This window comes from Saimiri boliviensis, chromosome 19 (genome assembly GCF_048565385.1).
Source record: "Saimiri boliviensis isolate mSaiBol1 chromosome 19, mSaiBol1.pri, whole genome shotgun sequence".
NCBI lineage: Eukaryota > Metazoa > Chordata > Mammalia > Primates > Cebidae > Saimiri > Saimiri boliviensis.
The window spans coordinates 12,953,215-12,965,878 of NC_133467.1; the positions used below are offsets into that span (position 1 = coordinate 12,953,215).

Consider the following 12,664-nt stretch of genomic DNA (forward strand, 5'->3'; position numbering starts at 1 on the left):
TTTTATGGCTTGGTGGTGTATATTGCTTGATATGTATGGCTCTGACTTAATTTACGGCCAAACTGGAGCACAGACTTTCTTGTAAAGACAGACAATATATAACAACTAAGAAGCCCTAATATTTCTTAAGAGAAGGAGAAAGAGAGTAGAGTCACCTTGCCCTTTCCAAGAGAGATCTATGCCATTTCCAGGAGGAAATAAATAGTATTGCATTTAACAAAAGTAAGGTAACCCCTTCTGAAATTTAAAATAGGGTTCCCAATTTGAATTTCAGAAGAATCCTGGTGGGTATGAAGTGGTCTCAAAATATGCCTTTTGATGGGAATAAAAATCATGGCCTAAAAATCCTCTCTTTTCTTCCCCACCAAAAGAAAGCTCATCAATCAAAACCACCACACTAAGAAAAGGAGGTTGTATTGATGTTTGGGGACAGATCATTGTCATTAGGGAGCTGCCCTATGCATGGCAGTAGTATATTTAGCAGCATCCCTGGCCTGTAACCACTAGATAGCAGTGACAACCCCTCCTGCCACCCCACCCAGCAATGACAACCAACAGCATCTCCAGACATTGTCAAACGTCCTCTGGGAAGCAAAAATCACCCCCTAGTTGAGAACCACTGCTATAGAAGAACCTCTCAGACAGAGGTTCCTTCAATACTGAGAAATGCTTAATAGCCTGATTAAAGGCAACAACATTAGTCCCTATTTACACAGAGAAAATACACACAGTTCCTCTCTCTGCTTTCTTCTTGAAACACCTCCTTGGAGCATGAAGCTTGGCCCCAACCTGTATCCAGAGGAAGCCTTAATCTCACCTTAACCTCAAGAAGAGGTTCCCCAAAGGATGCCAGATGATGAATACAGAAATAAAGAGTTTTGTTTGCTTAACCTCAGTATAACAGAAACAAAGGTCAAGTTCCTACCAACGGTCCTGGGTTGCCTTCTCTTTTCTGAGAAAGTCCCTGATTATTCACTCAGACACACCTAGGAGAAATGCCAAGAAATGGAGAAAAACTCTGTCATTCAGGCCCAGGTGAGGACAATGAAAAGAAAAATTTCTTACTGTTATTTCACAGTTTACATAGCCCTGTTCCATACAGTAGTACTATCCCAATTTTATAGGTTTGAGAATTAGGGTTGAGAGAGAGAAACTGGCTAGCCCCAGGTCACTGAGATAATACATGATCAAGTTGAGACTCAAACCTGGAAATTTAGATTCCAAATTTGGAGTGCCTTCAAAAGCTACAAAAGGTAATGGTTAACAGCTAGTAATATATCCCAAAGGCACATATATTTGACAAATGCATTCTCTAGGACAACCAGAGTTGCCTCTCTGCAGAGCTTTATGGGGTCCTATGATTGCAGCATCATATGAATGTTACCAAAACTGTGCTTCGGAGAGTTAGCAAAGGAAAATTGCTGGAGAGGGAAATCCACATTATAAGAAATCACCTACGTAAATACATGTTCTTTGAGTTGTTGTTCTGGTAGTGGTGAGGGATTTTTGTTGATCCACCACCCACACACTTTCTCTCCTCAGGTACCCCCCAGGACCAGGAACAAGCAGTTGTGAGATGGCTAGTCAGTGATAGAGCAGGACACAGCTGAAGACCAGAATCCAGCTAATTAGCCATGTGGGAGCCACACCCTCAAAAGTGGCCTTGTTACAAGATGCACTAATGAACTCCAGTATCCGATTCCCATGATTAGCTATGCAATCCAGCATTGCCCACAAGGAGTGTCCACCTATTGTTTTTACTGCCAGTCCCCCCTCTTCCTCTGACAACTATACTTCATTCCTAAGGTCTTTCCAAAAATTACAACGCTCTCACATGGCACTGCTGGCCACAGTTAACAGGATCAGGGGCAGGAAGTTCCTTCCCTGGATGTTTGGAGTTACGACCTATAGACTTACGTTGATCTCCTCTGAAGCAGCTGAAGCCATATGATAAAAGGCTCAAGAGCTGTCACTATCCATGTTTTCGCTTCCAGAAGAAAGCTGGCTATAGTGAGAGAGAAGAATAAAGCCAGTCTTTATTCTGGAGGAAAGAGTTCCTCTTTAAGGAGGAAGGAATTCTGGCAGACCTGGAGCCCTATTTCTGCAGTTCCCAAGGCCTGTTTTCTAATTCTTCCTGCAGCATGGTGATTCTGTGAAACGTCATTTCCCTGAAAAGCCCCTCCTTGCCCAAACTAATCCAGGTTTGGTTTCTGGCACTCACAATAACCTGCTTACCTATTCTACTTAGATAATATCATCTAGATAAAGAAACCAAAGTAAAAGTTGGTATAAGCGGCATGGCCAGACATATAAGAGCTTCAAAAGGACAGGCTAACTCGCTCATTATTGGCAAACAGCTAGTGACTTAAGGTGAAGCCAATGCTCACTGACCATTCCAAAAATCCTAGGGCCCTTAAGAATTGTGCTGAATCTACTCTGCCTGTGCCCTATAAATGGAACAGCAAAGCCTAGGTGACAGTACATCTCTTTACAGCATGGTTTACTGAATATTTTAAGCCTGCTGTTGAGACCCACTGCTCAGAAAAAATAATTATTCCTTTCAAAATATTACAGTTCAGCCAAGCGCGGTGGCTCAAGCCTGTAATCCCAGCATTTTACGAGGCCGAGGCGGGTGGATCACGAAGTCAAGAGATCGAGACCATCCTGGTCAACATGGTGAAACCCCGTCTCTACTAAAAATACAAAAAATTAGCTGGGCATGGTGGTGCGTGCCTGTAATCCCAGCTACTCAGGAGGCTGAGGCAGGAGAATTGCCTGAACCCAGGAGGTGGAGGTTGTGGTGAGCCGAGATCAAGCCATTGCACTCCAGCCTGGGTAACAAGAGTGAAACTCCGTCTCAAAAAAAAAAAAAAAAAAAAAAAAATTACGGTTCATTGACAGTGTATCAAGAGCTCTGATGGAAACAAAGAGCTTAATGTGGTTTTCATACCTGCTAACACAACATTCACTCTGCATCCATAGATAAGAAGTAATTTTGACTTTCAAGTCATACTGTCTAAGAAATAATATCTCAGAAGACTACAGCTGCCATAGATCATGATTCCTCTCATGGATCTGGTCAAAGTCAATTGGAAACCTTCTGGAAAGAACTCACCATTCTATGTGCCATTAAGAACATTAATAATTCATAAGAGGAGGTCAAAAGATCAACATAAACAAGAATTTGGAAGAAGTTGATCCCAACTCTTATATATGACTTTGGGGAGTTCAAGACTTCAGTGGAGGAAGTAACCACATCCTAAGATGCGGTCGGAAAAGCAAGAGAACTGGAATCACAAGTGGAGCCTGAGGATGTGACTGAACAACTGCGATCTCATGATAAAACTTTCACAGTAAGAAATTGCTTCTTATGAATAAGCATAGAAAGTAGTTTCTTGAGATAAAATCTACTCCTGATGAAGATTTTTGAACATTGTTAAAGTGACAACAAAGGATTTATAATATTACACGAAATTAGCTGATAAAGCAGCAGCAGAGTTTGAGAGGATAGACTCCAATTTTGAAAGTTCTACTGTGAGACAAATGCTATCAACCAGTATCACAAGCAACAGAGAAATATTTCATGAAAGCAAGAGTCAATGGACGCAGCAAAGTTTGTTCTTGTCTTATTTTTAGAAACTGCCACAGCTACTCCACCCTTCAGCAACTGGCACCCTGATCAGTCAGCAGCTATTAACATCCAGGTAAGATCTACCAGGAGCTACAACTCGCTGAAGGCTCAGATGATCATGAGAATTTTTTTTTTTTTTTTTTTTTTTGCTATTAATCATCCACATTATTTCTTGTTACATACAAAGATCTAACATGTCACCCAGGGACCGTTTCACCCACTGCTGTTTGGCCACCGGTCTTTTGTCTCTCTTTTCAGCAATGGTGAGGCGGATACCCTTTCCTTGGGGAAGAGAAATCCATGGTTTGTTGCCCTTGCCAATAACAAAAACGTTGGAAAGTTGAGTGGCAAAGATGTTACCATTGGCATTGTTAACATGAACTGCATCAAAAGACCCAGGGTGCCCCTCTCTGTTGGTAATCAAACCAGTTTTTCCCAGGTTAGCACCTCCAGTCACCACACATAGGTTGCCAGAATCAAACTTGATGAAATCGGTAATCTTGCCAGTCTCCAAATCAATCTGAATGGTATCATTCACCCTGATGAGGGAATCAGGGTAGCAGATGGTGTGAGCATGATGAGTCACCAGATGAGGGATTCCTTTTGTGCCCACAAAGATTTTCCTCACTTTGCACAACTTGTACTTGGCCTCCTCAGGTGTGATACGATGTATAGCAAAGCGGCCCTTGGTGTTACAGATCAGACGGAAATTCTCTCTCGTCTTGTCAATGCTGATGACATCCATGAATCCAGCAGGGTAGGGTATATCAGTTCAGACCTTGCCATCAATCTTAATGAACCACCGCATGCGAATCTTCTTTACTTCACCTCCTGTCAGGGCATACTTAAGTCTGTTCCTTAGGAAAATGATGAGGGGGAAACACTCTCTCAACTTGCGAGGACTGGTAGATGGACGAGGAGCAAACACACTGGTCAATTTACCCAGCACCCAAAGCTTTGGAGTTGCTACTTGCTTCAGATGCTTCTTAGGACCACAAGCCATGGCTGCATTAGGCAAGGAAAGAGGACCTCTGTCTTCTAGTGTGTGTAGAAATTCAATCACGAGCATTTCTTAGCAATGAAGTACTTTTAAGATATGTACATTGTTTTTCACATGATGCTACTGCACACTTAATAGCCTATATAACATGTGTAAGTTACACTATAGTGTAAACTTAACTCTTACATGCACTGGAAAACCGGAAAATTAATGTGACTTTCTTGAGATATTTGCTTAATGGCAGTGGTCTCGAGCCAAACAACCATTCTCTGAGGTATTCTTGTACATGAAAAACAAGGAAAAACCCAAAACTATGCACCTGGCATGGAACCAGTATACCAGAGAGAGGGCAAGCTTTTTTCTTGATGTCATCTTAGCAAGTAGCTTAATCCCTAAGATACTGAAATAATGCTTCCTCTTCATCTCTGGAAGACTGAAAAATTGACTCATTCATGATCCTTGAGCAAGCCAGAATCCTCTTCCCATGGCATCAAACACTGATGAATGTGGGTTACCACTGAATAGAAAGCTGGCCAAAGGGATCTTTGAGTATATGGAAAAGAAAAGCCCAAGTAACAAAAGCCTACTTTCTCATAGTGTTGTGTGGTGTTTGGGGACAAGGGCTCTTTTTATTTTTGCAGTCTTGGAAATATCTCATTTAAAGAATCTGAGTTTATGAAAGCCTTCTCAAATAACTCAGACAAATCACAGTCCATAAATTTTAGAAACATATATTTTGTCCATTGTTCTACTTTCCGAGTTTTGCCTATGATGCCTGGAAAATTGATTTGCCTGACAGGCACATGCCATCCACCCCCTAGGATGACAAGTATTTAAAAGAAAATACCCAGACAATTCCTTATACTGGCACAGAACACAAACCTACAATTATAGCACTTGATGAAGAGACAACCATAAAGTTTTATAAAATATCAACTGTCTGTAGAGTCTCAAAATGAATGAGAACTATTTGTCAGAGGAAACAAAATGCTTTTTAGAGATATTAAGTCAAAAATCATTCTAGTACTTCTGAGTCATATCACAGCCCATACCATCTATTTGGAATACAATAAAATACAAGCAATTTTAATAATTAAAAAGAATTGTGCCTAAATGCAGAAACTGTTTGTTACCCAAATCTATTTGATAAAGATATGTAAGCATAAAATAAGTGCTTTTAATTGTACTTTCAATGTGAACACATAAAATGCTAAGTTGTTAGAGGAATCAAGAGGTTACTCTCACAGCAGGGAAACTAAGTGGCATGGCCATTTTCTCAGAGAGGAATTTAAAAGAAAACCACTTTCTATTTATTAGGAACAATAAAGAGATGTCTGCCTCTCACAGAAGTGCTGACACCCAGTGTCCAAGTTTAACTGGAGGCTAAAAATTTTTCTCTTCAACTCTGAAGTTATTTTTACCTTATCAGCTATGCAAATTAACTCATGACCTCTGAAAATGAAAGAAATGAGGCTAAGACAAAGTTAAGATTTTGTGGGGAAATTAAAAAAAAGAGAGAAACAGAAAATAATGTAAACTGTTGATCCTGGCATGGAGCACTACATACTCTAGAACTAACCCTTTCTCTGTCCATCCTGCATCAAAACAGGCAAGGGGTAGATGATTCACAAAAGAAGAAACACAGACTGTTTAATAATTATGTGAATAAAAGTTCTATAGCATTATAATCAAAGAAATTCCAGTTAAGACAACAAAATGGCCTGTCATGCCTATCGAACTGCCACCACGAGGACATTAAATTGGTGCAATGGTTTTGAAGAGCTGTTGGACAATGACCACATGAGGACGACAAAGATGTTCACTTTCTCTGACTGAGCAGATTTAGAAAATTATTGTTAAGTACAGACCTAAAGTGAGGGTTGTATTTTCATAAACAGTGTTCTTCACTGAAGCATTATCTACAGCAGTAAAACATTTAAAAATCAACTACAACTAAATAATAAAACAAACAACCTAACTAAAACATGGCCCAAAGAAGTGAACAGTTGCTTCAGCAATGAGAGAGGAGGAGGGTAACAAAGCACAGGAAAAGATGTGATGTTATTAATCATCAGGTAAATGCAAATTAAAACCACAGTAGTTACAACCACACACTTATTAGAAGGCTAAAACAAAACCAAGCTCAAACAATAAAAAGCCTGACAATACCAAACGCTGCTCAGAACGTGGAGCAACTGTAACTCTCATATATTGCTGATGAGAATGCAAAATAATACAGCCACCGTGGAAGAGAGTTTGGCAGCTCCTTACAGAGTTATACATATACTTACCATATGACCCAGCAATGAATAGTTATTTATCACAGCTACATTCATAATGGCCCCGAAATGAAAACAACTGAAATGTCCCTTAATTGGTAAATAAACAAACTGTGATTATCCATACAACTGAATACTAGGGAGCAATAAACAGAAATGAACTAAGGATATATGCAGCAACATGGAAGAATCTCAAAAGCATTATGCTAAGTGCAAGAAGCCAAAAAGATTGTATACTTCTCATCCCATTTATGACATTCTGGAAAAGGCAAAACTGTAAGAACAAACAAAGGAGCTCTTACTAGAGGCTGGGGATGAAGAGGAAACATGAACTAGAGTCTGGAGGGAATCTGGAGGGTGAAAGGAATATTCTGTATCTTGATTATGGTAGCAGTTAGCCAACTCTATCCATTTGTCAAAAACACAGAGTTGTATATCTAAAAAGAATGGATTTTGCTAAATGCAGATTATACCCCAATAAACCCAACTTCCAAAAGAAGTCAGTATTAAGATTTTTAATTGTGGTAAACCGTAAATAACATGAAATTTCCCACTTTAAACCATTTTTACTGTAAAGCTGTGTGTCATTAAGTACCCTCATATTGCTGTACCATCATCACTACCATCCATCTCCAGAGCTTTTTCATCTGCCCCAACTGAAATTCTAGCCCATCAAACAATAACTTTCTCTCCTTCCAGTCCCTGGCAACCAGCTTCTATTTTCTCTCTATGAATGGGATCACTCTAAGTCCCTATCATGAGTGAAATTACATAGTATTTGTCTTTTTGTGCCTGGCTTATTTCACTTAGCATCATGTTTCCAAGGTTCACCCATGCTGTGGCATGTGCCACGCCTACCTTCCTTTTTAAGGCTGAATACTCCCCTTGTATGTACAGACCACATTTCGCTTATCCCTTCCTCAGTCAGTGAACACTGAGGTTTGCCTCCACCTTTTGGCTCTTGGGAATAATGCTGCTATGAACACGGATGTACAAATCTGTTTAAGTCCCTGCTTTCCATTCCTTTGGGCACATACCCAGAAGAGGAATTGCTGAATCACATGGTTTAATTTTAATGGTTTAATTTGGTTTATATGGCTAATCATCTGGTTTAATGTTTTTAATCCTACGCTTAATTTTTTAAGGAACTGCCATACTGGTTTTCCACAGAAAGTCCTTAGTGTTTTAATAATAGGGGAATGGTTGAGTATAGTGTACTCAGTGGAATATTATGCAGCCTTTTAAATGCTATTAAGTATAATTTCTACAGAACTTTTAATACACTGCAAAAGTCATTACATGGTCTTAAGAGGAACAGCAGTATGCTTTAAAGGGAAAACATTTTGTCTAAAATATTAATTCAACAGTGTGAAATACATTAAAAAGGAAAAAAGGCTAGAAGGAAATAAACCAAAATGGTATTGTCTTGAAGTAGTGGAATTACAAGTTATCTGTATTTATGCTTATCTGTACTTTCCTGGTTTTTTTTAAATGGAAATATATTCCTTATAATCAGAAAAAAAAAAAAAAAAAAAAAAAAAGCAAGCAAGGTTGCTTGCAGCATCTCCCTAACCTTCTCAAGTTGGGAACATTCAGAGCTCTTCACAAGTGACTCTTCCTGACCCTGTCTAGGTGGGCCGCTGCACTGCATGGTGAGTTGACATCCATATTAAGAGCAGTAGTACATGTTCTGATTGCTAAATTTCAAATACAACTAAAGGTCAACAAATACAGAAAAAAAAAGTAGTTCTTCCATAACTGTTAGATCCTTATTTAAAACGATCAAAACTTTCTAAAACCAATGTGGACTGAAGTCTCCTCAGAGAAGCAGGTGATCTTTTTCCTCACGTTGCAGAAGAACTTGGATGCTCTGCATCCGATGCCCTCAGGGGCTCTGTGTGGACCCCTCCTTCTGTTTCCTCAACGCCTTGCGCTGTCTCTGCTGACACAGCTCTTCCCTGCATACCTGTGGTCCCTCTCCAGCGTCCTCACTTCCCTGTCCAGTTTCTGAAGCTGGTGCACAACTACACCCTCTATCTACCCAGCCCGCTACACCTGACTGCCACCCTCCTCACTCCGTGAAAATGACTCATTACAGGGCATCAGCAGCCTGCAGGTTCCCAAATTCACGATGTACTTGTTGGTACTGTTTTGTAGCACTTTATAATAATTCTGCAGTATTTAGTACCCTCTCCTTGAAATTTCTCCCTTTCGAGTTACTCTTTTACCCTTTGGCTACTCCTCTTCTTCCACATCCCTTAAAAAGCCACGTTTCCTAAAGTTTCATGCTTGCCTTTCCCCACTTTTATTTTCAATCTACAGTCCCTCCCTAAAAGGCCTCACTGAAACCAAGTATCCAACCATCACTTGGATGCAAATCACTCCTAGTCTGTATCTGCAGGACAGAGCTCTCTCCTTGTATACCCAGAAACCTGCTGGTCATTTCCACCCTCCAGCAGCTTATAATACGGAATAAGGTGCTTGGCATGCACAAGGTACTCAATAAATGTATGTGGCAGGAAACAGTGGACTGATAAACTTCAAGTTGGAAAAGATCTTAGACAACATCAGGAACACAGTATTCCTGGGCTAAGCTCATCCCAGCTTATGAACTCTTGCAGGGAGGGCAGCCCATCCCAGAACTTGGAGCTGCACAAAGTAACCCTTAGTGTAGCTTCAAGACTGTCCTTCAAGTATTCCAAGACAAATGTCATTCGCTCCTGGAATCATTCTCTTCTCCAGGCCTACGTCCTCACTACTCTCATTTCCCTGTAACTCACTCTTTAGATGAAACCATAGTTATCCTGCACAACTGTATCTGAGACCATTCCTTTTTGCTCTTCTAAGGTAGCACCCATTTCGAAAGTACCGCAGAGGCAGGCTAGCCAGAACTGAATTTAAAAGTGGGACAGCCTGAATCTCATTCAAGGCCTGGAACCCTGGTCACAGCAGGCCCAGAGGGTGGGATTCCTTTAGGTGGCATTCTCACTTTTTAAACGGAGCCGAGTCCTTTCCCCACTAAGCCAGCTCTGCCCCCTCCTCTCATGAGCACTGAGACCCATGGATGGTTTTTGCACAGTAGATAATGCAAGCAAAGCTATGCTTTGGGAAGGTCTCCTGGCAGTGGTTGAGAAAGTAGACCGGAAGGGGAGAGACACCAGGCCAAGGGAGCAGAGCAAGGTGGAGGGTCAGCCACAGCCTGATGCAAGGACACAGGGTTCTCAACTCAGAGGCGATCGATGGGGTGAAAAGGAAATTCATCATCTCTGTCTTCCAAGAGTCTGAGTACTCGGCATGCCAACAGGATGCTCCTGCTCAACACGGCTGTCGACAATAGGACTGTTCAAATGTCTGAAGCTGTCAGGAGGAATGGAGGCAGGCACCGAACGGCAAGGGGTGATCACAGTAAGGTTAGAGCTCCTGGTGGTATTTTCCAGAGGGCAAAACAAAAGCTGTCCAGAAAATTGAGTAGGTGCGCCTGAGTGACGTGCAGAGGCTCCGCAGCAGCCCTTTCTAGGGATCCCACCACATCTGTCACTGGCTCCTCCCCATGCCCTTCTAAGCAACCTCATAATCAGGTCCTCTGTACAGCACTGCCAGAAAAGTCCTGCTAGGGAACTGCAGGGCTGCGCCTTCCAGAAGCCAGCACCCAGGTGACAGGGAGGAAGGTGGTGGGAATGTTGATCCCACACACTCCCAACATGCTCCCCAAGACGACACCCAAACACTCCCCCAGCTCCCACCAAAACCCCTTCTCCCAGGGCCAAGGAGATGGAGACCCATGCCTCAGCTCCCCATTTCCACACTGCATGACGTTCCCAGCCTGCTGGTCTCACCTTCTCTGACACAGTTAAGAAAAAGGGAGGGAGAGAGGGTACTAAAAATTCCATGTGAACTCTAGGAAAGGCTATAAACTAGCAAATTATCTCTGGTTCTCTTTCCAAACCCACGTTTCACACCTCTTTGTGGCAGCAGTCACACTGAGCACACTCTGATCTTCACTCTGTTAAAGAGAAACCTGAGCCCCTCAGAACTGGAAGCTTTAGCATTCCATTCCCTCAATATGACCACAGCGCCCTCCTGCCCCAACTTCTTCCCCTCAGCTCCCCCGCCTCACCCCCGAATGTTCCCTGAGGCCATGCACCCTCGAAGCAAATGCAGTATAAGGAGATCTGCAAGACAAAGTGATCCCTCTTTGGGAGAGACGGTCCTGCTGGGTATCATGGAAGGAGCACAATCAAAGATCAATGCTCATGGGGTTCTTTGGGGATGTGCTGCCCAGGGATGTGAGCCAGCCTGTTCCACCCCTGCCTTCCCTTCCCACAGGGGCCCCTCTCTCAGTCTCTGTCAGCAGTTAACAGCTACTGTGAATGGAGCCTGAAGTTCTACTTTTGTTTTGTTCTGTTTTGAGATGCAGTCTTGTTCCGTCGCCAGGCTGAAGAACAGTGGCACGATCTTGGCTCATTGCAACCTCTGTCTCCTGAGTTCAAGCGATTCTCCTGCCTCAGTCTCCTGAGTAGCTGGGACTACAGGTACGCACCACCATGCCCAACTAACTGTGGTATTTTTAGTAGAGACAGGGTTTCACCACGTTGGCCAGGATAGTCTCGATCTCTGACCTCGTGATCCACCCACCTCGGCCTCCCAAAGTGCTGAGATTACAGGCGTGAGCCACCGCGCCCAGCCAAGTTTGGCGTTCTTATTTGTGTCCTCGCTTTAGAGGGGCTTGTTGCAGAAACATGAAGAAGCAAAAGTACCTTTCAGGAATACTTTGGGGAAAAACCATGTATGACAAATCGCTGAGCTGGGGTCAACAGCATTTAGTGTAAACTCCTCACCAAAGGGTGCTCCATCTACCCCAGAGGGACCAGGCGTGTCGCTGCCATGCTGTAAGACACCTAGTAAGAAGATGCCCTGGGCTACTCTAATCTATAGCGAATTTGAAGCCAGAAAACCCAGCATGCATCCTTAGGCTGCAGCATCATTCACTTTGGCTATATCCTCCAGTGAAGGAGGACACACCGTCACCATCACTGGCACAACAAAGGAGGCGACAATAGCTAGAGAACTAGGTACACCTTTGTTATCCCAAACTCACTTGCTGGTCTAGGACCATGTTTTCATCAGTCTCAGAAGATTTCACTCCTTTAGACAGAGTTTAAAGAACAAAGATGGGAGAAGCTTTTCTGAAGTTCTTTCTGGGCTTCCTCTTCATAAAGCTTAAGAAGGGATGTATGCCTTTCGGACTGGCAGGACCCACAGTTCAAGTGGAAAAGGATTCTCCCTTCACTTATTCAGTCATTGATTCCTGCATGTACATATGCTTATAACACATTATATTTACAAAAATACATCATATTCTATTTCCCGCCCCTTAGAGCTTACAGCCTCATAGAGCACATCTTCCAGATCCCAAGACCAGGGATAGAAAAATGACTGCTGGCTCTACTGGCTTTATGCACCATTAAGTCCTGACCTATTCCTTCAAGCCTTATTTTTCCAATGAGAAAATGGGGTGGCAGGTGCCATAGTGGGGAAAAGCTGGTTATTCTCTGTACGCAGCCCTCCCTTCCATGATAACATCAGAAGAAATTGCAGGTGGCACTGGACTAGCCTGCTGAGGCTGGGAGAGGGTGGAAGGAGAAAGAAAATAGAAATCTATGTATATGGTACCCTCTCATCAGGATCAACGTGTCTTGCTCCTATAAAGATTTATGCTGATTAGGAGAAGGTGGGAAAGATTTGCTCTAGATG

At 42.5% G+C, this 12,664-nt stretch overlaps 1 protein-coding gene and 1 pseudogene across 7 annotated transcripts in view; both read right to left on the minus strand.

Annotated features, from left to right (window-relative positions):
- The window catches only part of CACNA1E (calcium voltage-gated channel subunit alpha1 E), a 405,974-nt gene that overhangs the window by 243,513 nt on the left and 149,797 nt on the right, over positions 1-12,664 (minus strand). The window lies entirely within an intron of this gene.
- Positions 3,757-8,408, minus strand: LOC141582210 (small ribosomal subunit protein eS4, X isoform-like; annotated as a pseudogene).